The sequence below is a fragment of the Plecotus auritus genome (genome assembly GCF_963455305.1).
Source record: "Plecotus auritus genome assembly, chromosome: 10".
Classification (NCBI taxonomy): Eukaryota; Metazoa; Chordata; class Mammalia; order Chiroptera; family Vespertilionidae; genus Plecotus; species Plecotus auritus.
The window spans coordinates 15,072,763-15,090,329 of record NC_137785.1 but is presented as its reverse complement, the minus strand read 5'-3'; the positions used below and the strand labels follow the sequence as shown (position 1 = coordinate 15,090,329).

Here is a 17,567-nt window from a genome sequence, read left to right as displayed (position 1 = left end):
ACAGATGGAGGAGACGCTGCCCAGCTGCTCATTGCTCCGACAGTGTGCAGGGCTGGGGCAGTGGACGGGAGAAGTGTGGGGCCCACCCAGCCCTCTGGGAGCTGGGGAGTCAGTGTGAGTGTTCTTCTGAAGAGGGCAAGACCAGGAGGCTGTGGAAACCCTTGCAAAAAGTGTATGAGATGAGAGTTGTGGGGTCCCTGGGGAGCTGTTGGGGATGTGCAGGGCCATTGTGGGCCGCAGATCAGTGACGACAGAAACAATAAAAACTGGTGTTTGCAGAGTGCCCACTGTGCCAGACTGAGTGCTAAGCTGGTTCTGTCTGCACTGTATCCCATGAGGTAGCTGGAATTGTTGAAGGAGGACCCTGAGACTCAGAGGATGAAGTCCAGCTCACCTGGCTAGTTGATGATCCACCCCTAGGAGCCTGGCCCCTTCCACCCTGCGCTGCATGACGGCGACTAGCAGGCCTGCCCCAGGAGCTTTCCTCCTGCACATGTGACTCTGCACAGCAGAGCTGTGAGCCGGAGCCGCGTCTCTCCTTTGAAGATGGGTAGACTGAGGAACAGAGTGCATGGCCCCCAGTGCCACAACTGTGTGTGGAGGCAGTCAGCCGGCTGGGCTCCTTCGTCCTGAGCCGCACTCCCAACCACAAAAGCTTCCCTCGAGGGCTCTTCTCTCCTACTGCTGTTGGTGCTTGTTTGTCCCCGAGTCTTCACTCTGCACCCTCAGCCCTGTGTAAATATTTGTCTGTGGGTGAACAGGAGCGTGTGTGACCAGTATTTCCAAGCCGGTGGCGGGACAGGTGGAGGCAGCAGACGCCAGGTGAGCCTCCAGCTGGAGCCCATTGCTTTGAGACCTTTGCTCATCCAGCAGCCACTCTAGGGTGTTGCTGAGGTGTCAGGCCTGGCCCAGTGATGACGCTAGTTAGCGTTGACCAGGAACCAACCCCGTGCCAGGTGCTTTACGCGAGTGATCTCAGTGCCTGCTTCTGTGCGTGTGTCTCAGCCTCATAGACCCCATTTTCCAGATGAGAAGACCCAACCAAAAAGAGATTAGGGCTCTCTCCCATGACAGTTGGGGTCTATTTAAGTGGTCGGGGCCAGAAGCCACAGGGGGCTGCATGAGGTAAATGAGGGTGTTCCTTGGAAGGGCACAAGGCCAATTCCAGGGGTGGGGGAGGTCCTGAATGCCAGCAGGAACCAGGATCAGTGCCAGCTCTTCAGGCCACATGCACTCACTTGTATTTTGTTCTTTCTGTCTGGTCTTGAGCCAGACAAACCTAGCCATCCTGGTGGCCAGGACAGGACTTCTCAGTCCAAGTTCTATTCCTTTCTGCCAAACGGGCTCACCTTGTGAATGGTGGGGGACAGTTCTCAGAGAAGGGGGTCTGGCTCTCAGACACCTCAAATAGGCACCACCAGACACGATCTGACCATAAAGGCCACCCCTCAACCACTAGGCCACACCATTCCTGTGCTGAAAAGGTGGATTCATGTCACAAGGCAGAAAGCCACCAGCATCCTCAGATGTACACATCCCCTTGGGGGCCTCTTCCAGCTGGGGACTTAGGGAGACCACAGAGAACTCCCCTCGCCGCCACCCAGGCCCTTCCCAGGAGAAAGCCCTCTGTTAGTGGGACAGCCTTGGGCACTTGTGTTCTGTGAGTGCCATTAGTCTCTACTCACCGCAGGATTGATGTGCTTCTGGCAGTCAGTGAGCCAGTAAATACTGAGCTCTGTGCAGTCCTGTGCTGGAGACTTGGCAGTGGCCACGGCAAACCTGGTCCCACCTCACAGGCCCATTGTCCAGAAGGGGAGGTGAGAGAGACAGCCAGCCAGCAGCCAGCAGGACCATTGCAGACGATACCAGGGTGTGGAAGGAAATGAGCCAAGGGCTGGGATAAATATTACAGTGACCAGGCTGGCCGGTCGGTCCTTGGCTTAGATAAGAATATTGAACGCTATAAATTGCTTCACAGGGCAGGGCACCCCACCCCCACCTGATGAATTGGGTTTTGAAGGAAGTCAGGCCTGCCTGCACTCTCCTCTCTGTCCTAGCTGGGTGTCCTTGGCAAGTGTTCCACCTCCCTGAGCCTCAGTTTCCTCTTCTGGAAACAGTGGGGGAGACTGGTTGTGAACAGAAAGGTTGTCAAGTGTGATTAAGAGCAAGCACTGTGCCCCTAGCCGGGGTGGCTGTCCCATGCACCAAAAGGTTGCTGGTTCTATTCCCTGTCAGGGCACATGCACGAGTTGCGGGCTCAATCCCCAGTAGGAGCATGCAGGGGACAGCCAGTAGAAGTTTCTCTCTCTCCCTCTTTCATTTCTCTCTAAAAATCAATAAAAACTTACATTTTTTTAAAAAGATCAAGGACTGTGCAGCCAGACCGGGCTAGAACTACCCAGCTCTTCCCTTTACTGGCTCTTTGACCTTGGGCAGGCTCCTTAATTCACCTTGCCTCAGTTTCCCTATTTGAAGAATGGGGATAAGAAATCCTACCTCACAGGGTTATTGAAAGCAGTAAATGAGGTAATATACATAAAATGCTATGTAAGCGTTGGCTACTCTTAGTAATAATAATAATTTAGAATTAAAAGTTGCCTGTTAACACAGCCCTGGCCAGGTGGTTCAATTGGTTGGAGTGTCGTCTTGTAAACCAATGCCGGTTCCATTCCCGGTTGGGGCACATACCTAGGTTGCAGGTTAGATCCCCAGGCGGGGGCACATACGGGAGGCGACTTACCAATGTTTCTCTCTCACATCAGTGTATCTCTTTCTCTCTCTCTCTCTCTGTCTTTCTGTGTCTCTCTTCCTCCTTCCCTTCTTCCCTCCCTCCCAATCTCTAAAAAAAAAGTTGCCTGTTACACAGCTGGGACTCTGGTGCTTAGTGCGCCCTGTGCGACTGGGGACTCAGGGATTAAGGCCTTGACCTTCCCCTTTATCCAAGAGCACCATTGGCCTTATCAGGCGCCTCCTGTGGTAAGTTGTATGTGGTCGGCTTTATTCCTTCTGCTTGAAGAGACTTGGAAACCTTAGATGTCTTCTGACCGCACGTGTTTCCGTAACAGGATCCTCAGTTGGGCAAACTTGGAAGGTCAGGATGGGGGGGGGGGTGGACCGGAATAGGCCCCTGGCATTTGCCATCTATGCCCTTCACTGGAGTGAGCAGGTCCTTCCTCATTCCCGCCTGGGGCCCATGATCTGGAGGCAGGATTCCTGGCTGGTTGCGTGAACCCAGCCCACCCCCTGCAGCTGGCCATCCTTCCTGAGTCTTGATATTCCCCTCTCAGGAGGAGGCAGGGAGAAATTCTTCTCACCCAGGAAGCTACTGGCATCAGCAGGCCTGGGGAGGGGCACAGAAGCCTGAGAGGAAAGGGCTGGCCATCCCAGCCTCTCCTGTGGGGTCTCCCATCCAGGGCTCCAGGGCCAAGCACTGTTCTCTCCCCGCCCTCCGTCATGCGGTTCCCTGGGGAGACGGGAAGGGAGACTGTTTAGTTCACAGAGCCAGTCATCTCATTCATTTATTCACAGCCATTTACTTGAGGTACTGCAATGACACCCCTAGACCCAGGGAGCCCTTGGTGTAGGGCAGAGAGTGAACAAGTAAACATACAGATTGGGGTGCATGCTGTGAGGGACAGACATGGTAGAGAGTAATGGGTACGTGTGTGAGCTGCTTAAAAAGGGGCCAGGAATGCTTCTCAGAGGAGATGACACGTGAGCTGAGACCAGAATCACAAGTTAGAAAGAGCTGTGAGGGAAGGGGTACAAATATTAGTTGCAGACCTGGAGGCAGGAACAAACAAGGCCAGGGGTGGGGTGGGGGGAGCTGGGAAGCTGTATGAGCACAGGGTGAGGTGAGCCCAATCCCCCATTGCAGTTGGGGAGGCCTTGTTCTAGGGTGAGGAGGTCTCAGCATCAGTGCAGGGACAGAGCCCCAGCTGTTCCTCGACCTGGTCACCATACGCTTAGAATGCACCTGTCTGTCTCTGAGGGCAGGGGTTGCAAAGGGGCGCATTTTCCTTTCCTGGGGGATCTGCTCAGACTCTCCCTGCACATCCTCATCACGTTCCTGTGTATAGCGTGCCCTGGGTGAGCGCTTCCTGAGGTGGGAACCCAGAGGTGCCATCCTACTCTGGTCAGGGACAGGCAGAGGAGTCACCCAAGCAGAGGCTCAGAAGGGTCTTACAGACCCGACTGGCTGGAGGGAGGGGTGTGACAAAGACTCCTTCCTGTTGAGGGGAGCTATTTCTCGAGCAGCACCTGTCATTGGTGTGTCTCAGGAACAGACTACTCGGCATCACCTTTGGCAACATTGTGGCAGTTGGATGGGCCACTCTGCTGAGGAAGATGCCATTTCCTGAGCCCCTTGTGGTCTGTGCAGTCCCTCCATCCCTCTGAGTTACTGAAAGGCTGGTGGGGCTGGAGGAAGTCTGAGTGGGGGGAAGAATAACTCATGACCAGGGTCCCTTCATTTTTCCTAAAGGATCATAGGCAGAGGTTTCTCTGAACATGCTGAGCGGTAGAAATCCCTGCCTGGGCCTCCACCTCCTGGCTGAGACAGCTGCTCTCCTGCCCTCTGTCTGGGCTGTGTCACTGCCCTCATTCTGTGACCAGGCTCCCAGGCACCCAGCCGCTGTCCCAGAGCCCTCCGTGGGAACGGGGTGTACTGCTCTGTGCCAGGTCCCTGGGGGAGCTCCCAGCCTGGCGGGAAAGGCTCTTACAGAGGTGCCGAGCTGGGAGGCTCAGGGCCTCGTGTTGTAACTGATGTGGGCGGGGTGTCTGAGGGTGCTTCCTCCTGGCAGGTGAGTACTCCAGAACTGACCTTGGAGTCTCAATTAGGAGGTCAAATCTAATGGCCATAGTGGCTCAGCAGTGAAAGAGGATGTCCCCTGGAGTATGTGGTCATCAGGCAATGCTACCTGTCTAGACCTCCCTTGCTTTGTCTTAGGTTGAGGGTCCAGGTGTGTTCCCTTCCCAGGGGTACTGTAAGGCTTCAGTGAGCTCAGGAACACAGAGGGGCCACCGAGGTGATCGCTCAGTAAATGTAAGCTATCGGTGGGGTCCCTACAGAATAGGAGACACTTGCCATCATCAGGCTTGTGGTGGGAGCCCCGATTCTTGCCCCCCTCGCTGTGTGTCTCAGAATTCTCCTTTGATGACCCCACTTCTAACTGTCCTGTCCCTTGGAGTGCGGGCAGAAAGCCCATGTTCTCCCTCCTTCCCTCCTTCCCTCCCTCCCTCCCTCCCTCCCTTCCTCCCTCCCTCCCTTCCTCCCTCTCTCCCTTCCTCCTTCCTACTCAGTTTTGCTGAGCACCTGCTGGGCCAGACCCTAGGGAGCCACCCAGGCTGGGCTTTGTACTTAGGTTGTCATTGAAGGCCAGCCTCGGCCTAAACCCAAGCTGACAGCCCCAGCGTGAGCTGGATTTCCCTCCCAGCCCAGATGTGGCCTCTTTGCCCCTTGTGAGCCACCAGCTCTGAGCAGCTGCTTTTTTCCCATTTAACTTTTTATTGTGGACATTTTCAGACATATACAAAAGTTGAGTATAATGAACTGAAGAACCCACTTCCCAGCTTCAATCATGATCAATATGTGGCCAATTGTCACCCTCCATGCGGCCCCACCCCATTCTTTTGCAGCACGTCCTAGGTGTCTGTCATTTCGCCTGTGCATTTTTCTGCGTTGCTTCTGAAACAGTGGGGACACACAGCCCCAAGCCAGCCACCTCTGTCCTCTGCTGTCATCTCCCCAGGCCTAGGACGAGACCACCGGGAAGGTGGCCAGGTTGGGGCTGTGCTCTCTGTCCCTGCACAAGGGATGGGCTGTGTGCTGTGCCTGGAAGAGCGCACAGCCTCTCCCTGGCACCCACCCTGGGAGGTGGCTTTGGGCTGCCAGGAAGCCCAACAAAGCGCCTGGGGGTCCTCTGGCCCTGATTCCCCAGCTTTGCTCTGTGTTAGTTTGCTGTTTAACAAGCACAAGATTTTCTTTTCCCTTTTATTTCATAACAGGTGGCACTCCCAAGCACACTGCTCTGCACCTTGCTTTTTCCATGTAATGTATCTCGGCTTTTGTTCTCTGTTGGCCCAGGGAGAGTGTCCTCATTCTCTGTGGCCGCACAGAGTTCCAGCGCCAGGGGAACTGGGGCTTACTGGCTGCTCCCCATCCATGGGTATTGGTGTCGGTTCCAGTTCTGCATTTGCAAACAATGCTGCAATGACTAAGATTAAAGGCATATATTTGGCACCTTTGCAAGTATATCTTAGGATGAAACTCGAGGAATAGAATGGCTGGAGCAAAGGGGGTAGGTATGCATTTGTATTTTGGAATTTTGACTGGTATTGCCAAATACCCTTCGAAGGGGGTTGTGCTGATTGGCACGTATACCAGCTGCTTGAGGGTGTGCCAGCCTCGCAGTCTCACCAGCAGCCTGTGCTGTCCAGTCTGGGTGAAGGATGGGAGGTGGGCCTGCTTTCACTTAAGTTGCATTTCGCTTATTCTGAGAATCACCAAGGGTTTGAGAATTCTGAACCCCAGGTTTTTGGTTTGGGGGATGGACTTAAAGAGGCCCTCTTAGAGGGTTGGGATGGGGAATGAGGTGGGCCCCTCAGTGAAGGGCCCTCCCACTGAGGAAGCAGTGGTGGAGAATCCAGGACGTGGGGAACGCAGACGGATGAGGAGCAGATCAGCCTCTGCTTTCAGCTGGGAGAAGATGCTTGGGCAGGTCACTTCCAATTTCCGAGCCGCCTCTAGGAAGCAGGTTGGTCATCCCTACTTCTGAGGGCTGTGAGGGAAGTGGTGTGTGGTCAGGTTTGTCAATCACTTAGTCTGGGGGTGGGCGCAGTGATGGCTCCACAGAGCACCCAAGAGGCCCATCAGCAGTGTGTGTTCCCTTCCCCCTCCTCTGCTGAGGGAGGATTCTGGGGGTGGAGGGAGGCATGGCAAGGAGCAGTGTTTGGAAATGTAGGGCACTGGCGGAGGGATGGGGTTAGAAGCACAGACTTGGAATCAAACCACCCACTCTGGGTGAGGGTCTTTGCTCCTCGGGCCTCTGTCTCCCACGTGTGAGGCGTGTGACCTTGGTTGCAGGCCCAGAAATGGAGCCCTGAAGGATTTGCAGCAGAGGAGGGTGTGGGGAGCGTGTCACCAGGCAAGTGAACTGGGCCTGGGATGGGCAGGAGCGGGGCAGCTGGGCAGCCTAAGGTAGGGAGTTCCCCAAATACAGGAAGGAGGCTAGAGCCTAGGAGTGTCTTCTCCATCCTGGAAAAACTGACTGGTGCCCCAGTGAAGACAGACCCCCCACTTCCCAGGGTTCTCCAGGCAAGGACCTAAGGGGCTTGGAGGTGACCAGGGAAAGAGGTGAACAGCTGGCATGGTGCTGGGTGCTGTGACCCCTCTGTGGCTGCTCACCAGGATTGGTCGTGGAGACCTAAGCTGGAGGACGCTTGGCCTGCCCTTCCAGTAAAGATACTCCCATGAGAAGCCTGGTCTCGGAAAACCAGCTGGATTGGGCCTTATGTGGCCTCTGAGGTCCCTTCAGACTCAGGTTCTGTACCTGGAGCAACCTGGGAAAAGGCTTGGAGGCGGGAATGAGGAAGATCTGCATGGGAGCAGCACAGTGTCTGCAGAGATGGGGGGACGTGGTTTCCACAGAACACTGTGGGTTCTCTGACTCTTCCCCAGGAGGCTTCTTTGCACTGCCCTGTCCCCAGTCCCCACCTATGGGGCAGCCCAGGCCATAGAGGTATGTGTGTGGGTGGCATTGGGTAGTGCAGGAAGGATCCAGCACACGAGGGAGATGCATGGAAGGCATTTGCTCTGGGGTAAGTGTGCCCATCCATGACCTCGTCCTGCGCACATTCTCAGGGTCTGACTGCGGGGCACCCAGGAGAGAAGGAACCTGCCCTGAGTTTACCCAGCTGGCCCGGGTGGAGCTGAGGTCTCAGATGCCTGTCCTTCAGACTCTAGAGACCCATCCTCCACCCCCTGTTCACTCATTCTGTTAGCTGATTATGTATGAAGTACCTACTAGGCGCCCAACATATACCCTTCTAGGGATACTTCATAGAACAAAAGCACTAAAATCCCTCCCCTCGTTGTAGCATAAGCACACAGATACATTATAAAGCTTCATGGTAGGTTATGAGAAGTGCCACACAGAGAATGAATGAATGAAGTAGGGTACAGGGATGGACAGTGACAAAGGGGGCTGTTTTATGGAGGGTGGCCGGGGTAGGCCTCTGAAGAGGGCCATTGGAGCAGAGACCTCCAGCCAGCCCGCACTCCCCTCCTGCTTGTCTCCGTTGTGGCCTTGTGGTGCTGCTCTGCCACAGCTTCTGGGTTTGTCTCCCTGGCCACGCAGAGGGCTCTGGACAGGGCCAGGGGGTTAAGTGGCTACTTATTGAAGGGCTTTGGATTTGAGGAGAGGCTGTTCCAAGGTGAGAGCACACCAGACTGACTCTGAACTGCACCTCTCACTTGCACATGGCATCCCTGGTACCTGTGGCGGTCCTCTGGAAGGTGGCTCTGCCGAGGGGCAGGACCAGCTCCCAAGTCCCAAAAACCCCAAGAAAAAGATGAATCCCTGTCCTGATATTAGAGAAGGCTGTGCTTCTAGTCTCCAAACCTAGCTGTCCAGCCTGAAGCCAGGGGCCTGCAGACTTAAGGGTGGGGTGGGGACAGTCTTGGCATTGACCCCGCCCCCCCCAGCTGTGTGACTTTAGGAGATAGTGTCGAGAGACTTCCCCTCTGCACAGGGGGTAGTGGGCTGAGAGCTCTACTCTGCAGGATTCTGATGAGGATTCAAGACTCAGCAACAGCCTGGCTGTGGTGGCTCAATGGATTGAGTGTTGTCCCATGGACCAAGAGGTCCCGGGTTCAATTCCCAGTCAGGGCATATCCCCGATAGGGGGTGTGCAGGGGGCAGCCAATCAGTGATTCTCTCTCATCAATGTTTCTCTCTCCCCCTCTCTCTTCCTCTCTGAAGTCAATAAAATATATTTTTTAAAAATAAGACTCAGCAACGAAGTGCCTGGCAGAATGCCTGACAGGGAATCAGGGTGAAATACAGAGCAGCTTTGTACAGGGAACACCCTGAATTTCAGCTCGTGTTTCACAAAATGGGTCGTTTCTGGCAGGGTCTGGGCCCTGAGTCCCTCTTCCCTCCCTCCAGGCTTCCTCTCCCAGTTGGTCCTCGAGCCAAGGCTCCACATGGAGCAGGCAGGACCCCTGGTCACAACGCCCTGTCCGACTTCAAGGCCTAGTACAGTGGCCAGACGTGGCCTCCACCATCTGTCTTTCACTCCCTCACCCTGTCTGGTGCCGTCTGTGTGCCTGGCCCATGCTGGCAGTGGTGAGGACACAGCTTAGACCACAAACCCTAGGCTGTCTTCCCAGGGCTCCCAAGCCAGCAGGGAGACAGATTGTCTCCAGACAGTGACACCTCAGAATGGGCAGAGCTGAGATGGGGGAGCCGAGAGGGCTGCCTAAAGAATACCTGAGCTGAGAGTTGAAATGGGAGAGTATAATCATAAGGGGAGGAAGACTGGAGGTACAGTGAAGCACTGGGCTGTTCTGGGAAAGGGAAGAGTTTGGGGTGTGGCTAGAACACAGCCCCCGAGGGAGGGAAAAGTTCAACAACAAGGTTTGAGACCTGGCTCCTTCCTGACCGCCTTGTCCTAGCTCAGTCTAGACTGCACAGCACCCTCTTAGGGCTTCCACGATGGTCCGCCTACCCCTCATCCCAGATAAGAACCCTAGGGGGGCAGGGACCAGGTCAGGGCCATCCCCGTCCCTCTGACGCCAACACAGAGCTTGGCGTGCAATATGCCATGGGAGATGTTTACTGGATGAACAGCAAGATGGTACCTGCTGGGTTAGAAGCCCAAGTCAGAGGGGCTGAAGCAAAAGGGAATTTGTTGGCTGTGGACCTGAGGAGTCCTGAATAGTTTGGCTTCAGGCCTGGCTGCACCCAGGGTCTCAAGCAATGTCATCGAGACTGTTTCCTGAACCTCCGAGTCGGCCTCCTTTCGGGAGGGTCTCCTCCTGGTGGATGCCAGGATGGCCGGCAGCAGCTCCCAAAATGGGAGGCCATGTTAGCCACCCCCGAGGGCAGAGAGCCCTTTCCTGATACTCTAGCATGGGCTCTGGGCTGCGGCTGGTTCTACAGGGTCAGCTTCTTGTCCTCCACCAGTCGCTGGGTTCCACTCCTGGAACCTTGGAGAAGATGGCAGGGAGTGGAGCTCACACAAATGGTCCCACCGGGGTCCTGGGGTGGCACCAGTGCTGGTCAGCCCAAGGTGGGTGGGAGGGGAAGCGGGCCCGTCGGTACGTTCATTCACAGGCATCAGGGCTGAGGCAGCACTCACTACTGGGGCGGGTTGTGTACCTGCCACGGAGTCAACCTGTGGGGCTGCCGAGGGTTTGCAGGCTTCGGCCTCCGGCTTCCCTGTGCCCTGAACACTGGCCTGGTACTCTCTGAACCAGCCTTCTGCCCTGAGGGTGTGAGCCCATGGGGCCTGGTTAGGGGCTGATGGTGTTCCACAGACCTCAAGTTCTGCAGGAAAGAGCCCCAAGATCCAGGTTCCTCGTCCTGCCTGGAGACATGCCCGTCCATATGGACCAGGTCACCCACCTGCCACAAGACTCGTTCCCTGTCATTGGGGTGATGAGAGCGAGCACCCTCATGGGGTGGACAGCCAGGCCTGGGGAGGTCAAGGCTCCATACTGTGAGGTGGTGGGGCTGGGATTGGAACCCAGGTTCCCTAACTTGGGCCACTCGCACTCTTACCCATCGGACTCTGCTGTGCGTGGTTATGTGTGTGACGGGCACAGACCGCACAGCACAGGCCTGGCTCGCCGGCTTGAGGATGCTGGGGGACGCCTCAGCGGGGGTGCACTTTCTTTGTTGAAATGTCAGTAATACTCAAATCCATCCTCTCTGTCCATTTGGCCTCCATCCGTTGTCCCTGTCTGTCCATCTGTACTAGTGTTTCCCAGTCTTGAACCCAGACTCCTGCCCCCCTTTCTGCCACCCTGTCCCACCCCCGTCCTAATGGGGGCCTGAATCCTCTGAAATTGGAGCCTCCTGTGTTGGCGCTGTCACCAGGAGGTCGGGCTTTGAGGTCAGGTAGACCCGGGCAGAGAAGGGTAGGGTCTGGGGAAGTTGATTTTTCTTAACTGAATGTATGAATTTTTAAAAATATGTTTTTATTGATTTCAGAGAGAGGAAGGGAGAGGGAAAGGGAGAGAGAGATAGAAACATCAATGATAGAATAATTGATCGGCTGCCTCATGCACACCCCACACTGGGGATTGAGCCCACAACCTGGGCATGTGACCTGATCAGGAATCAAACTGTGACCTCCTGGTTCATGAGTCGACACTCAGTCACTGAGCCATACTGGCCGGGCTAGGTGTAAGAATTTTTTGAGTAGGTAATACTTGCGTGTACCCCAGTATTCAGAGATATAAAAAGGCATGTAAAGAAAATGAACTTTCGGGGCATGGGATGAGAGGGGAGGTAGAGGGCATAAATGGTGATGGGGAGAGACTTGGCTTGGGGTAGTGAACTCACAATACGGTGTAAGATCATGTGTAGTGGAATAGTGCACCTGAACCCTGTATACTTTTTGTTAACCAGTGTCGCCCCAATAAAATACAATAAAAGGAAAAGAAAAGGAAGTCTCTCTCCCTTACCACTCTTAGCTCCCCAGCTAATCTTCCTAAAAGCAACCACCCCATTTCTTGTGTCCTTCCAGAAATGTCTGCGGCAGCCCAGCAAACTGCAGCGCGAGCTGCTTGCCTGGTTTTATAAGTAAAGTTTTATTTGAACATGCCCGTGCTCCTTTAAGTAAAGGCTGCTTTCCTGCTACAGCGGCAGAGTTGAGCCCTTGTGACAGAGGCGGTGTGCCCTGCAAAGCCGGAACTGTTCGCTGTCCAGCCCTCTAAGGAAAATGCTGTGAGCAGGTCGGACTCCACAACTGCGTGCGTGTTTAAGTCAAGTCAGATCTGGGTATTTTCGTCTCACCCCTGGTACCTCTGTGAGGCTAGCCTCTGACTAGAGGATGATAAAGGATGGTCCTTGGCTGGCTGAGGGGCTTTTGTGGGTACAGCCAGCAGGGTGCCAAGCAGGGGCTGGGTCAGTGGCTGTTTTCCACAGTCTGGCTCCCAGCCTGTTAGCAGGGCCTTTCTGTGTCCTGCCTCAGGGTGTCACCAAGATGGAAGAGCACTTACAGGGAACACTGCACTTGTCTAATCCCAACAGCCTCCCTGAGAGGGAACACAGTGGACTCCCCCCCAGGTCTCCAGAGGAGCCCCATTCCTATAGAATACAACCCTCCCAGACCTTGAGTCTCTCCTGTCGCTGCTCTGCGCCCAGCCCATTGGCTCCTGTCTCACGCAGAGGCCCACTGTGTCCCCCTCACCTCCATTGCACCCATCACAGCTACTCCCCCCCGAGGGGCCCCTGCCCACTGCTGTATTTGTACCTACCTCATCTATGTCCCCCACTAGCTGTTGTAGCCCAGCCATGAGAGCTGGCCCCCTTCCTCTTTGTCCCCCTCTCCCCACCACCCCTCCTGTTGCTTCCTGGGTTTTGACTCCCACTTGGATGGATGACTGTATCTGACTCCCGCAGCTCCAGGCTGTCAGGGATGGCCTGAGTCATCGCCGCCCCCTGGTGTCCAATCTGCCCTTGCATTTCGTGGGTGCCTTTGCACCTGTGTGCAAACGAGAGACAAACTGCTCTCTGCCTGTCACCTGATGCTCGGCAGGCATCCGGTTTCTCTCTGTTCCTTTGTGAGGGCCTTAGCAGGGGGGAGGGGGAGGCAGGCTGTTTACTCCACAAGCCTTCTCCTGGGAAACTGGTGCCAGCTGCTGGGGCAGCAGAGGCTCACCCCTGCCTAGGCCCTGCCTGCCAGCTGCCCCACAGCACAGCCCTTCCCCTGGAGCCTGCTCAGAGTCCAGGAGTCCCCTCAGTCGCCTCTGCCCCACCTCTGTCTCCCCCTCAGGCTAGTCAAGGTAGTGTGAGAATAAAGCTGTACACTGGTTACACAGCAAGTCCTTCTGGGGGTGTGTTCCAGGCCCGCCACGCCTGGCTCTGTGGCCTTGGGCAGACAACTTGTCCTCTCTGAGCTTGGCTCCCCAATATCGTAGGACCGAGGAGCTGGCTGAAAGAAACCGCATGGAAAGTTCTAGCATTGTGACTTAACCAGAGTTCAGTCTCCTGCCCAGTTGACCCAGCACTGTTCTGTTGATGCCAGCTTCTTAGTGGTGTCCCCATGTCCTTATCTCCAGAGACCCTGCAGGTGTCCCTTTCAGCCGGAGGAAGAGATCACGCTGATTGGTTATCACAGCCTCACCAGGACAAGGATTGGCCTGCGGGTCTTCTTACCTCTGCACATCCCATCCCCTCTTCCTCACACACTGCCGCCCCCCTCTGACCACTGAGGTCCAGCCCCTGCTTAAGTCGGATCCTCGGAGCCTAGGACTTGGGAGTTGAGCCAACACATTTGAACCTGAGACACAAATGAATGTCCACCTCACACACCATGTGTCTGCCTGGCCTCACCAAGCGGTCCATCCCTGGATAGGTGCTTTTGCGGGCCTGTCCTGAGTCCCTGCCTTCCCGTCGGGGAGAAACATGCAGTGATGGCTGGCGTTTAGTGAGCACTCCACAGTGTGTGCCAAACCCTGTTCTGAGGGACAGACCGCCTGAGTTACACTCACCACCATTTTAGGGAGGTGATTGAGGCCGAGGTTAAATCTGTTCTCTATTTTTTGTAGAGAGAAACATCAATGTGGGAGAGACACATCGATTGGTTGCCTCCCACATGCAGGAATCGGACCTGCAACCCAGGTACATGCCCTTAACCAGGAATCGAACCCACGACTCTCCGGTGCGCAAGCTGACGCTCTCCTGCTGAGCCATGCCCTCCAGGGCCACAGCCTATACTCTTAACCACTTTTCGAGACCCCGTGCCCAGGTGTGGGACTTGAGAGGCCTATTCGAGGTCGCAGTGTAGGAGGGAGGCAGCGAGGGTTCAGGCCCCAGTCACATAGGGCCAGAGCTGTGCGTTACCCTCTGCAGCCCCACCCCACCCCCCGCAGCCTGGCCCTGCTGCTCCAACCTGGGCCTCTCAGCCCCCTTGCCCCAGGGCCTCTGCACTGCTGGTTGTTCCCCTGCATTGCAGTCCCCAGTACAGACCTTCCCAGTGTTTTTCGGTGACCACTTCATCACATTACAGAGGAGCAAGTGTGTGCAGGAGCCCCTGGCACAGCGCGAGTGCTGTAAAGATGCTACATATTACTTCTCGGAAACGCCGGCACTGCTCTTTTCTTGCCATTTCTTCTTAAATTGGTTCATTTTTTTTTAATATTTTATCTCATTCACAATGCTGGTTTTGCTATGGTAGTTCGTTTTTCTTAATACATGAATGAAACACACACACATCATGATTACTCTAAGGTCATTCCCGAGCATTCCGACACTCGTATGCCCCCATTGGTGACATGGCAAGCTTGGGACAAGCTCGTGATGCTGTTGGGGATGTCGAGGCAGGGCAGGGGTGCACCCAGGCTGCCAACCCATTCTGCAGACTGACTGAGCCCACTTCTGTTCCTTTAGTGTCTTTTCCCAGCACTGCCCCCACCTCCAAAGTGTGCTTCAGGTTTCCAAGGAAAGTGACAAGATGCAGTTCTCATTCTTGTCATCAGGGGGCACCAAGACCCTTCTCTGAGTGTGTCTACCCCTCCTACCCGAGGAAGAAGTGAGGGGCAGGGCTAGTCTCCTGATTTCCGGCTGTAATCTTTTTGAGGCTGTGCCTTCATCCAAATGCGGTGGATGTCTGGCTGAAGAGATAGTCGGATGGCAGCCGTGGGTGGTGGGGAGGCAGCCAGGTTAGAGACCCTGGGTCTTTAGCTCACCAAGAGGCTCCTTGAGGACTTTGGGCGGCAGAGGGGAAACTTGGCTCAGTCTGGGAAGTCAGGGAGGACTTCCTAGAGGAAGGGATGTCAGAGCAAAACACCTCAAGGACCAATCACAGTTTGAAGGATTGCTTAGGCATTACTTGTTCCCTGCAAACTGTCTGGGATGCTGAGAACTGCTAGTAATGACCCTACATATGCCCGTTCCCTACTCTATGGATCCCTTCTTAGAGTGATGATTTTCAAAGGCAAAAAAATAAAATGGGATTGCAAAGGATACCAGTTAAAATACAGTTAGCTAAGTTTTTTAAAATTGCAATTTGGTATTTATGTTCTTCCTTAGTGACCCATGAAATAGCAAGAGTGATGAACATTCTACAGCTGCAGTAATATGTGAAAATATTGGTCATGTGTATTGATGACAGTCACAGGGTCTGCTAAACACTATCTTAATAAGGAAATGCTAACTTTCATTTCAGTGCAGTCATTGAAAGTAAAGAGACAGTTTTCCCCACTCGAGGTCATCGACGCCCTGAGGGTCATGGACCCTGCTTGGCTGGACTCGCAGAGGCAGCTGCTCGAGTCCCAAGGGCCGCCTTCCAGGCAGGGCCAGCTCCTGTTTTCCCAGAGCTGGGCACCAAGCACCTGGCAGAGAGCGCCCTCGCTGGGTCTGTGGGAGGACAGCTGGCACCCGGGAGGCTGCTCATGGCCGCAGCTCCCCCGAGGCAGAAGTGAGGGGCAGAGGACAGGCCTGTCCCTCGGGTGGCTGGGTCTCTGTTGACTTCTTACCTCCAGCACAGCGGTTCCAGCCCCCCCACCCAGTAGAGAGAGAGTTCTGGAACCAGTTCCCCTCCGTCCTGCCCCGCTGCCTGGCCGTGGGGAGGCAGCTTTCCTTTCCTGGACCTCAGCTTCCTGCCCTAGGAACCAGGGTAGTGATCATGATGTCGGGCGCAGGGCCCCTGGCGGGCGCACTGCCTGGAGGAGAAGCCGCTTTCCTGGAATCCCTGAGGGCTCCCGCTGGCCCAGTGCCTGGCCAGGGTGGCACAGGGTGAGGGAACCTGGAAGGGCTGCAGGGGCCCTCTTCCTGCCCCCCCACCTCCCACCTCCCGCCCCTCGCCCGCTCCATTCTGCTGGCCCCAGGAGCTCTTCCCTTTAAAAAAAAAAGTTTTTATTGATTTGAGAGAGAGAGAAACATTAATCATCTGCCTCCTGTGCACACACACCCCCTCCCCACGGGGGATGGAGCCTGTGACTCAGCCATGTGCCCTGACCAGGCATCGAACCAGTGACCTCTTGGTGCATGGGACAACACTCAACCAACTGAGCCACATCAGCCGGCAACCTCAAGAGCCTTCTACACCAGCTTGACCCTTTCCCTCCCCTGCTCAGAGCCTTAACTTCCTGTCTTTCTGGTCACCTGGGGCAAAATCCAAGATCTAATAGCCTAAAACGGAAAACAATATAGATGTCTCATTACCTGGTGAAAGGACATCAGACAGTTACTTTATCTCTATATGTAAAAGGCTAATGTGCTAAGTGTCTGTCCGGGTAAAACGTCACATAGCAATGCCCAGCTTCCTCTCCCTAGTGACAGGATATCTCTATATATAAAAGGCTAATATGCTAAGTGTCCGGGTAATGACATCACGTAGCAATGCCCAGCTTCCTCTCCCTAGCGACCAGCCTCCTTAGAGTTTCTTCAGCCCAGGAACACGACTTGCTTTATTGCCAGGTGGAAACATTTCACACTGTAACCAAATGTCTGTGAAGCGTTTTCCCATGCCTCATCTCATTTGATCCTCACAGAAGTCCTGGAGTAGATAGATAGGAGACTCGGAATCCTATTTTCTTTTCATTAGCCAGAAAATGGAGATTTAGAAAGCTTAGAAACTTGACCCGACTGAAAATAAGTAAGAAATGGTGGACCTTGAAAATGACTTCAGGTTTTCTCACTGTGCAGAATATAGTCAAACACTGCTGCAGTTAAATATTTTACCCTTTGTTCTCCCTGCATGATCTACAGTAATAATCTGCTTCGTGTTGATATTTACTGCTGTGTTGCTGACAATTACCTAAAAGAGAAGTTGGGGTGCTTCACTGGGCTGGAAAAGGTTTAGCTACATCAGACAGCAGGTCTAATTAAGCAAGTTTATTCTATACACATAAAAGGCTAAGTTGACTCACACATGTGTGTTGTTTTTTTTTAATGTATTTTTATTGATTTCAGAGAGGAAGGGAGAGTGAGAGTTAGAAACATCGATGATGAGAGAGAATCATTGATCGACTGCCTCCTGCATGCCCCGCACTGGGGATCGAGCCCAGAACCCCGGCATGTGCCCTTGACTGGAATCGAACCAGGACCCTTTAGTCTGCAGGCTGACGCTCTATCCACTGAGCGAAACCAGCTAGGATGCACGCATATGTTTCCATCTGTCATTGTCGATCGTGAATTTGGTTGACACTTCTATTATAGAGAAAAGGCAAATAGCAATATTAAAATATTTCTTCTAATTAATTTCCTTTCAGTGTGCACCAATTCGTGCACCAGGCCACTAGTTGTACTATAAAGAGGCCCAAACTCAAAATCCGTATGAAAGAAGCCAGAAAGGCCCCATGCTGCCTGTCTGCTTTTATTAAATGTCTGGAA

At 54.3% G+C, this 17,567-nt stretch overlaps 1 protein-coding gene across 1 annotated transcript in view; it reads left to right on the top strand.

The window, feature by feature from the left end:
* Positions 1–17,567, top strand: part of PPP1R37 (protein phosphatase 1 regulatory subunit 37) — a 43,815-nt gene that overhangs the window by 17,826 nt on the left and 8,422 nt on the right. The window lies entirely within an intron of this gene.